The sequence below is a fragment of the Schistocerca gregaria genome, chromosome 3 (genome assembly GCF_023897955.1).
Source record: "Schistocerca gregaria isolate iqSchGreg1 chromosome 3, iqSchGreg1.2, whole genome shotgun sequence".
In the NCBI taxonomy this organism is placed as follows: Eukaryota; Metazoa; Arthropoda; class Insecta; order Orthoptera; family Acrididae; genus Schistocerca; species Schistocerca gregaria.
The window spans coordinates 144,372,044-144,382,581 of NC_064922.1; the positions used below are offsets into that span (position 1 = coordinate 144,372,044).

General features: G+C 37.4%; 1 non-coding gene across 1 annotated transcript; it reads left to right on the forward strand.

Moving 5' to 3' along the window:
- Nucleotides 1-4,230: 4,230 nt before the first annotated feature.
- LOC126356818 (U1 spliceosomal RNA) lies at nucleotides 4,231-4,393 on the forward strand. The gene has a single exon (XR_007565842.1). It is a non-coding gene; the product is annotated as a U1 spliceosomal RNA (small nuclear RNA).
- Nucleotides 4,394-10,538: the final 6,145 nt, after the last annotated feature.

A 10,538-nucleotide genomic window follows, 5' to 3' on the forward strand; every position in this document is an offset into this window, starting at 1 on the left:
TATTGTGCAAAGGAATACTGTAAGTTTTCACTACATTACTATGTTAAGACAATTAGTATTTTAATTGATGTCTGAAAATAGTCATGCCCATTCTGTGTGAGAGTTTAATTTTTATAGCATTTGACAAATTGTATACTACAAGTCATACATAATCACAGTAGCCATGCTGACATACAGTTCAAGTGATACAAGAATTATTATTTCAGTTTTCATTTTGAAGTGCTCAGGTTCATGAAAAAGTGTTTTTGTCATTGTACAACATATATTTTTGAGAATTTATGAATATAAATAAAGAGCTAATGAAAGAGTTATGAAAACCACCATGAATTTGAGCCTCTAAAAATCTGTAGACACCTTGCTTGCTTAACAGGGCATCATCTAGGAGCTGCAGAAATTGAGCAGATACATTTAGAAAATTACAAAATTAGATCTAAGTATTGTATAACCAACTTAAGAAAAGGTGTTGCAGTTTTTATTCAAAACACTCTTAGGTCTCAGGTTGTAGATGTAATCAGTACAGCATTGACCAAGATTTTAATGCTGTGGAATCAAACTGGAGCTAGAAAGCATTTCATTAGAAATACAACTATCTACTGGACACTGGTAGGGAATATCCCAAAGTTTCTTGCTCAGTTAGAAACTGCTTAAAAAAAAAAACTTTACAAGAGCAACAGTAAAAATGTTTTATGTGGGATTTTAACATTGACTTCTGTCAACCACCTGTACCTATAGGCAATTAGGAACATACATGTCTTGCTTTAACTTGCACCCAATGATCTCATTCACAACAAGGGTAGATGACTGTAGCAAGGTTTTCCTGGACCCTATATAATATTATGATGTAAAAATACATGCCATAGTAAAAGGCCTATCTGATCGTGATGGTCAAGAAGTCCTAAAACTCAGCAACAGAAAAGCCGTTAATGTACACACCAAAATTAATGATTGCCCAAGACTTTAGGTGTGTGTGTGTGTGTGCTTTTTGCCTATTGTGACTCGGCATGTCCACTATATGGTGAGTAGCAGCTTTTCTTCTCTAATATTGTTACATTCCATTCTGGATTTTCCATTGTTTAATCCACAAATATATTTAGAAAGTTATAACTCATTTTAAACAATATTCTTAAACATTTTGAAGCCTGCTTCTCCCGAAGACAAATCAGATGTAAATAAGCAGAAATCTGGGATTAGAATATCATGCCAGAAATAAGAACAGAGGAATAGAATGCACAAAGCAATGAAAATACACTATTAAGAGTATTGCAGAATCTTAAACTGTGTGCTCACGAAGCCCAAAAATATAGATTACACATAGGGAATAAACAGGTCAAACACTAAAACAAAAACCGTAATAAAATCAGTAACAAACAGAGAAAAAAGATAGAAGAATCTGGGATAGCAAAATTCATAGAAAATGGGACAGATCACAATCATCTAAAGAGCAGCCTCTGATTTCAATAAATTTTTCCTGTTTGTAGCTCAGAACATGGAAACACAAAACATTCAGTCTCCCTCAGAAGAGCCATACACCAGTGATGACACTGCACTTCAAACCCACAACACCAAACAAAATTATAAATACATCAGATCCCTAAAAAGCACCAGCTCTTCCGGGTACAATGAATATCAACCAGGGCACTGAAATCATGCTGTGAGTTAATAAGTAAATTATTATGTAATAGTAATAATAATAATAATAATGTTTATTCAACATCAGATAATCAAATACAGTCCCTAGAAATAATACAGTTTCAAGATATCATAGAGATTATTATTCTGAATATATCAGTTTATAAGTTACAAGCTAAAGATTTGTTTGTATTAATAAATTTAACATTTTGATATGTTTTACATTTGATTATATTAAAAAACAATGTTACAAACATTGTTGTTATCAACATAGTTCAGCTGTGAGTTACTTAAAACTATGAGCTAATCACAACTACAATTTTTTTTTCATAGAAACAAAGTACTCATCTAGGGGATAAAATATGTTTTCAACTAGAATTCTTTTTAGCTGGTCTTTTAATTTGTTGTTAGGGAGGGCTGTGAAACTTTTTGGTTGGGCATTGGCTAGCTTCAGTCCAGCATGAAGAGCATTCCCCCCCCCCATCTCAAGTTGTTCCATTAGCGTTTACATGGTATCTGAATTTTTGTGTTTTATCATGCTGGTGCAGGTCACAGTTGAAATTTGGATTTATTATTGTCATGACCAATATAATGTTCTATGTGCCTCCATCTACCACAAATAATTCTGATTGTTTTTTGTAATGTTAATAATCTGCTTAGATTGGCTTGAGTTGTTGCACCCCATTATTTCGACAACATAGTTTAAATTTGATTATAACAGTGCATGACAAGCAGTTTTAACCATACACATATCCTTATAATATTTGCTAGCCATCATACCAAATTTTATTTGCCTTGTGTTAAATTCCTTTATTGCCGTCTCTGAAGCACTTACATTTAGATAGCTTTCATTGAAATACTCTACTATTTCACTGATAACCATTCTATAATAACTATAGCATTTTCTAATAGATTAAATCATGCTAGAGTGTGCCAATACACGAAGGTGACGAGAAACAAGTAATATGTATCTGCAAACCTCTCTGCTGCCAGTTCTTCCACGAGGTAAGTATACAACAGGCTGTATGAACACCTAACACAAAAATGGTTCATCCACAGAGGGGCAATATTCAGTCTCGCAAAAGAAATTCTAGGGGAACTAAGGTATTTTGCCCTATTTTTATGGGGAAACAATACTTTTTTTGTATTTTTTATATTTTCACTCTCTGATGTCGTAATGATACAATATTCTGGGGAAATTCTACAAAAAGTTGAAAACATTTTTAAAATACGAAAATTGATCTGTGGTGTTTCAAATAGGAGATGCAGTAGGCACCTGCTCAAGACACTTGGGATTTTGCCACCACAAGTCAGTACATCTAATTGACGATATTTGTATCAACACCAAAAATCGCTACCAAACTATACTGTGATATTCACAATCATTCCACAAGACAAGAAGCAAAGCCATCACAATGTGCCAACTACTCTCAGTATTGTACGTAAAGGAGTTGAAACTGTATTATACTATGAAAAGGATAGAGTGCTACCCAGAGCAATCTATCATTTTCATAATATTGTCATTATTCCAACCTGGATTTTCCATTGTTTGATGTATTATATTATATATGATGTAATCTATATACCGATGTATATAATATTTTTTATCTTGTGTTTATATTGTTCACAGCATTGTGTATTTTTCGTTTCATTTTGCGCATATACCGGTAATATTGTATTCATTGACTTTGCTACATTGCCGTACAATCCCTACACAAAATGTAATTTCGCAGGATCAAAGAAAAATGAAATAAATTCAACATTTGCAGTATTAAAGACAAGAAATGTGACCTCAATAACGTGGGAACGCCTGTTCAACTAGTATACAAAGGAAATGAGTTTTTTTGTTCGTGTGGGTGTGTGTTTTTGTGTGTGTAAGAGAGACAGAGAGCGCATTTACTTCTCCAGTGTTCAAAATGCAGCTACACTTTCGCATCGATTTGTATGGGGCGCAAAATCCTGTCACACGTAAACAAATATTTCAACATGTACTATAATCATGGGAATTACTACTGTAATAACAATGACTGGGAACAAGCCACATAAATCTCCGCTCGTGTCACTGAAAACGATTTTTACTGCAGTGATTCAGAAGCCGCAGTTAAGTGTGGATAACGAAAGAATGTTACCGATCGTACTCAGAGACATTACTATCTTCGCTACTTTCCTTCTATGCATAGAATGTGTTATTTTGAGAATAATCACATATCCTACGGAATATTTTCCCTTACGAGGCTGTCCTAACACTATCCAGTTTCATTATGTTAGGTGATAGGTTCTAGGTCCACGGCGCTCGGAACACTGAGTGCGATCGCAACACTCTCTGTGTGCCTTCATTTGGGAGCCATCTGCTGCCACAGAACGGAACTAGTCGGTCCAATTCGACCGAACAGCTAGGGTCTATTGTATCAAATGGAACTAATAGTTATTCCATCCCAGATGATATGGAACAGCTTTGTGGAAACTCAAAACTATTTCTGTAACATAATCGGCTCATGCCTACTGCAGGTGGGGCCACGGATAATATGTACAGTTAGACGCGCTCGCTTCGTCTGATGTATCCTGTATGACATAAAGTTCAGCGTTTTCCAACTGCAAGGCATACTTACCTGGCACAGGGGATACCGTGATCACGAAGGCGGTTCCTCCAGGACGAGGCTCTTCCATTGCACTTCGGTTGGGCTGACCCCTGCGATTACCCCTAATGTGGGTAACTCGGGTGCATAATTTTTGGTAGTCGGGACTGCGTTCGCGCAGACCCGGTCTTATTCAATTAAAATATGGTGTTTCAAAGGTGATCTGATGAATGAAGTCGATTATTTTCACTTTTACCAATCTAAGGATGAGTCAAAAGTACAATTTATGTGTCTAATTATACGGTTTACATGGAGATTCAGGCGTTATTTCGGCAGGTTTCTTGTTTGCTGGTGGAAGGCTTCATTATTGTGCAGACCACACTCGGGAATATTCAATAGTCGATTCGGAAATTTTGACAGCCCATGTAGAGCACATATGGGGCATTACACGCAGAGACGACGATTTCGAAGACCAATCAGTACTAGAGAATGGGTAGTATGTCAAATGTTTTGATTAAAACATAACAATCATGACAAGTAGGTGGGTAGATGTAGCCTGTATCATCTAGTAACATAACTTATGCGAGCTACATATCGGCACTGACATGCTTCAACGTTATGAAGTGGAACTATGAAAGAGCCAAACTATGTGGAAGTTCTCTCACAATTGTACGAACGCTATAACAGGTACACTGTCGTGAAGTATCCTCAAGTTGTACAGTGATTTATTTATTTTACGGACAATATTATGGAAAGGACAGAGGAAGTGGATGACATGAGAAATACGACGTAAGTAAAGGTAGACAGTATGCTGGGAAGTTTGCCTCAGTATGTGGACATTCCCACTTTATTTATGTGTACGTAACGGGAGGTTGTGTGGCTTCGCTCGTTTCTCGTTTGAAATGGTGTAGCTATGTAACCAAGGGCCCCGGGGCAAAAATGCGATTGGGTCTCTACTTAAACTAGATACTTTTCATATGCAAAACTACATCATCATCAGTTCCTTACCGCCCACTGCATGGCATAATAACGCAAACATACTTACTGCTAAATAAACTATTATGAGTAACGCAGCAGATAATATTTAATCGTACTTCCTAGGCACGTTTGTTGTGCTTCCACACAAAAACTACTGGCTGGATTTGAATAGAGTTCGAACTGAGTAGTACACAGGATACTTTCATAACGATAAAAGGATCCCGTGGTACAAATGTGTAGAGCGATACTAGGTGATCGAAGTTTAGACGGAACCAGAAGCTAATGATAAATAAACAATGAAGAAGTATTACCCAGTCAAGAAAACATGGCGAAGCACTCTAGGAACAGTTAAGTCAGGACATGCGCGTTCGTGGAGGCAAAGAGGTGCAGGGAGGCGGGCTGTTGTCAGTGTCTGCTCCTCACTGTTGCTAAATTAAGTGCGCTGTGAGCTCAATGCGCCATACCGATCAGTCTGACCTCGTTTAGAGCTACGATTTCCGATCGGTAATTGTCGGTAAACTCGGATGCAGAGGCCATGTTTTCGTAGGTGTAGTAGATTACGGTTATCAATATACGTAGAGAAAAGAGATGTGGCCGTGCTGCTGCTACGGTCGCAGTTTCTAATCCTGCCTCGGGCATGAATGTGTGTTATGTCCATAAGTTAGATTTAAATAGATCTAAGTCTATGGGACTGATATGCTCATATGCTAAGTCCCACAGTGCTCAGAGCCATTTGAATTTCATAATACTAATACTGTATTATAACTAGACGTTGTACTACTTGGGGCCACGATTCACACAGAAGCCACGGTACGTACGCCATTTGCCCGCAGCCAGTGAGACTGATTTAATTTTCTATTCACTCCGCATGTGACTTGGCATTACATGAGACTCGTGTTGTACCTTGTGTGAATGTGATCGTGTACTCAAGTCGTCCAGTCTCCCAGTCTTTCGATTGTCAGATAGCTAGACCTGATTTGAGTATCCCTGTGTTAATATGGCCTAAGTCATCTGTTTGTGTAGGGAATTCCCGTAAGCGAATGATTCTTAATCATAGATCCCGATAAAGTGTTGAACCAATTGCACTCTGAATTTCGTTAAAAAAAATGTGGGTCTTGGTCTTGAATGGTTTTGTGGATCACGTTAGTGATCCGCTCGTTATCAGTGTTGCAAATAACAGCTCCATTGGTGACCTGTGAAGTCGTATCCATCGGTTTCAGATATCTAGGGTGTTACAAGATTACCAGATGACTTAATGACCTTACTTACTGCCTTCAGTGGCTTCGCTTTCTTTACCTGTTCTTTTTCTGAACTGACATGTTTCCGCTCGGCAGTTAAAGTGCGTACATCCGAAGTTTAACCATATTTTAATTGATTGTCTTAAAATCATTTAGCATTTTCTGTTTTGTTGTTTATCTGCTGGTTCGTTTCTACAAATTATCTGCAGGTGTTCACACAACTGTGAGTTAGGTGGCATGGCTGGCCCACCAGTGCAAGTGTGCCGGTAACATTAGTGCGGTTGTGAGATTTTTTTTCTGTCTTATAGGCAGCATTACAGCACAACTTGTCTTATGATCATCTTACTTGAGTGTATTCGAGAGGGCGTACTTTAAGCTCCACATAAACGACACGCCAATGAGGGAACAACATACGCGGAAGTACATATAGCGCAATATTTACATCACATTTATTCTTATCAACATATAAAGTGAGTGCAGAGTATTCGACTCGAACACTTACGGGTAACCAAGCATTAGGGCTGTTTGTTTAGTTTGCAAAGTTTTTGTTGTAGTGAACTAAAATCATGGATAAAAAGAAAAGAAACCCTGCAGTGCGTTTAAGCAAAACCACCGCCAGGAAAAAGCAGAGTAAACTAACAAAAACTGAAATTTTTTTTTTACACAGGATTCCGGCCCAAACATTTGTCTTGTTGTGACTCAGGTAATGTGATATATGTTTAGTAGCCTATTGAAGACGTCCGACAATAATTACAGTTGAAAATACCGCCACCTATCCTGTCAACGACATCTGACGAAACAGGAAAATTACCGTCGATCAGTACTCTCTTCGAAAAGGTAAATAAAACTTCGTATGACAGGAAACTTCAGGAACATTTCTTAAAGATTACCAACAAAGCGACAGACGTTTTTCAACATCAAACTATTTTTAGTTTCTGACTAGGGACCAGTTAATCGTTTTTGTCTGTGTCATTCTACAATTCAAGATGCTGCCTATTGTCAATCTTGCTGGTTGCTTCACAAAGGAATAATACATAATGTACATGTAATCGGGACTGGAATCACTTAATAGAAGCAATTAAAGAACACAATTTCTCGAGTGGCCATGCGGAATTCTGCTCTGTGTACAAAATCTGGAAAAAGAGTAATACTATCAACGAGGCAGTTGAAAATTAAATTCGTTAAGAAAAGCCGTTTTGGAAAATGGTACTTACAAGGTTATACGGTATCATACTTACTAAAGCGAAAAATTCATTTGCTTTCAGAGGACATCTAGAGAACAAGTTAGGAGGAAGGATACCACGGCAACTTTCTGGCCGTTGTAGAACTTATCGGGGCGTTATGACAAAATTTTGCGGCAAGTTTTGGATATGCCCAAAGGTACACATCTTCTTGTCTAATAGATTTGGTTAGCGTTTTATGCCCAATTTTTCACTTCTAATAATTTTTTTAGCATTTTGTTTTTTGTTTATTACATTCGAAATCATTTTTAAAATCACAGCCTTTTCGTGTTTATCATCTACAAGGTATTTGAGTCCAACAGTTTAAAATGAAATTATTAAGACTTTACAGAACAAAGTTGAAAATAAGCTGCTAGAACAAATTATAGTACCACAGTTTTCTACCATCATAATGGACGCTACACGCGATATATATAAAGTAAATCAGCTAAGCATTGTTCTGAAATTGCAGTAGTAACCAGCTCGGAAAATGAACAACCGATCGATATAGAACTAAAAAAAAATATTTCTATGCTTTTATGCAATGATAAAAATGGCGCAGCAAGTGTAGTCAAACACGTGACTAAATTACTTTTTATTGACAAAAATATTGATTTAAATAAGCTTGTGGCTCAAGGTTATGGTGGGGCCCTTTAGATGAGTGGGGTGTATAATGGTGTACAAAACCAGATTGAGAATATTCAGCCAAATGCGGAGTGCTTACATTGTGCCACTCTTAATTTGAATTTAGTGATAAATGATGCTGTTGCTAATTCTGTGGATGTACAGATTTTTTTTGTAACAATGACATTTTATAGCAATGATTTCGGATTATTAAAGCGCAAACCCAGAGAAACTGCAAAAAAAATATGACAAAGATCCAAGTTTTCACGAAAAAAGGCTAAAGAAAATTAAAACCATTTCGATGAACCAGCTACTGACCACCGATTGCGAAACAGCGAAGAACTATTTAAAGTTACTATTTTCGAAAATGTGCCAGACACAATAATAGCTCAGCTATATACGTGTTAAACTGGCGTGAGTGCGCTTTGTCAAACATTTAATTTCTTATCATCATGATTACTGCTCACTGTAGACGAAGCAACTTTATTACAAAAAAATATAGTAAATATTTTGATATAATGGGCACTGGTTTTTCACTTCAATTGATTAATAATTATCCGCATGCTGTACCTAAATTGACTCTAACATGGACTCTTCGCCAAGGAAATCTTGACTAAACATACAATGTTGTAATGTGACTTAAGAAAGTGTTACCGCAATTTTATTATTTTACTCATTACCTGTCTCTTCTGCAAAAGCCGAAAGACCTTTCAGTAAAATACAAATAATCAGAACTTATTTAAGGAATAGTATGGGCCAAGTTAAGCTCTGACATTGGCACTCATAGCAGTAGAAAACCTTGGCCACATTAGGTCTAAATTTAACGGTACCTATTGATAATTTTCCAAAAACTAAAGCCACAGAATAAGATTGTAAAATAAAACTGTTTACTTCGTTTTATTCTCTAAGTATACTGTTAACCGTAATCTACTACACCTACGAAAACATGGCCTCTGCATCCGAGTTTACCGACAATTACCGATCGGAAATCGTAGCTCTAAACGAGGTCAGACTGATCGGTATGGCGCATTGAGCTCACAGCGCACTTAATTTAGCAACAGTGAGGAGCAGACACTGACAACAGCCCGCCTCCCTGCACCTCTTTGCCTCCACGAACGCGCATGTCCTGACTTAACTGTTCCTAGAGTGCTTCGCCATGTTTTCTTGACTGGGTAATACTTCTTCATTGTTTATTTATCATTAGCTTCTGGTTCCGTCTAAACTTCGATCACCTAGTATCGCTCTACACATTTGTACCACGGGATCCTTTTATCGTTATGAAAGTATCCTGTGTACTACTCAGTTCGAACTCTATTCAAATCCAGCCAGTAGTTTTTGTGTGGAAGCACAACAAACGTGCCTAGGAAGTACGATTAAATATTATCTGCTGCGTTACTCATAATAGTTTATTTAGCAGTAAGTATGTTTGCGTTATTATGCCATGCAGTGGGCGGTAAGGAACTGATGATGATGTAGTTTTGCATATGAAAAGTATCTAGTTTAAGTAGAGACCCAATCGCATTTTTGCCCCGGGGCCCTTGGTTACATAGCTACACCATTTCAAACGAGAAACGAGCGAAGCCACACAACCTCCCGTTACGTACACATAAATAAAGTGGGAATGTCCACATACTGAGGCAAACTTCCCAGCATACTGTCTACCTTTACTTACGTCGTATTTCTCATGTCATCCACTTCCTCTGTCCTTTCCATAATATTGTCCGTAAAATAAATAAATCACTGTACAACTTGAGGATACTTCACGACAGTGTACCTGTTATAGCGTTCGTACAATTGTGAGAGAACTTCCACATAGTTTGGCTCTTTCATAGTTCCACTTCATAACGTTGAAGCATGTCAGTGCCGATATGTAGCTCGCATAAGTTATGTTACTAGATGATACAGGCTACATCTACCCACCTACTTGTCATGATTGTTATGTTTTAATCAAAACATTTGACATACTACCCATTCTCTAGTACTGATTGGTCTTCGAAATCGTCGTCTCTGCGTGTAATGCCCCATATGTGCTCTACATGGGCTGTCAAAATTTCCGAATCGACTATTGAATATTCCCGAGTGTGGTCTGCACAATAATGAAGCCTTCCACCAGCAAACAAGAAACCTGCCGAAATAACGCCTGAATCTCCATGTAAACCGTATAATTAGACACATAAATTGTACTTTTGACTCATCCTTAGATTGGTAAAAGTGAAAATAATCGACTTCATTCATCAGATCACCTTTGAAACACCATATTTTAATTGAATAAG